Raw genomic sequence first — 811 nt, forward strand, 5'->3', positions numbered from 1 at the left:
GTTATTTTAGGAGATTTCCAAGAACAAGCAATTATTAGAATCACCCGTTGCTGACTTCCTAGAAGTTTCCACAACAAATTCTGAAGCCAAATGAAAAATGGGTGAGCCAGCGGGCTTGTAATGTTTGTGAAGAAAATGTGAAACCACTCCATGACATCATCAGCTTCAGGGAGCGAGGCTCAAAGTAGAACCACAGTAGTGGAAATAAGGACAGCTGGAACTTCTGGATCTCCTGACTTAACATAGGTCAGAGATTCTGATACAGCCCCTCCCGGGAAGGTTGCCGAACTCTTAAGATTTTCTGGAGTGTGCTAGGTATTGTGCCGAGACTCTGGAGGAAGAGATGAATTTGATTCAGCCCCTGCCCTCCAAGTGCAAAAGACCAAATTCCAGGTGCTACTGCTACAGCCCTCAGTGTGGAGGGCTGCCCTTTGGGCAGGGCTGGACGGCCGGCCATCGTGGTCTCCCAGTCAGCTCCCACTTTACAGATGAGAGCACTGAGGCCGAGAGAAAGATTGGTTACTCGATGTCCATTAAGACCAGACCTCTCTGGAGGTCAACGTTCCCTACCCCAGGCAGCCTCTGATTGTACTGAGATTCAGGAAGAGCCCAGAAGGCTGAGTGGATTGCCCACAGACACCCATCGAGAGGAGTAGGAAGGCTTGGCGCCGGAGTGACTGTGTACCCGTTCTCCAAGAGCCCAGCCCCAGCGCCATCCTGGAAGACCAGGCCAGAGGGTTGGGGGGTGGGGGGGATGGCACAGGAGGACCCCCGTCCGGGAGCCTAGGGAGCCAGGCCCGGCCACTGTTGG

This window comes from Neophocaena asiaeorientalis, unplaced genomic scaffold, assembly GCF_003031525.2.
Source record: "Neophocaena asiaeorientalis asiaeorientalis breed wild unplaced genomic scaffold, Neophocaena_asiaeorientalis_V1.1 scaffold476, whole genome shotgun sequence".
Taxonomy (NCBI): Eukaryota; Metazoa; Chordata; class Mammalia; order Artiodactyla; family Phocoenidae; genus Neophocaena; species Neophocaena asiaeorientalis.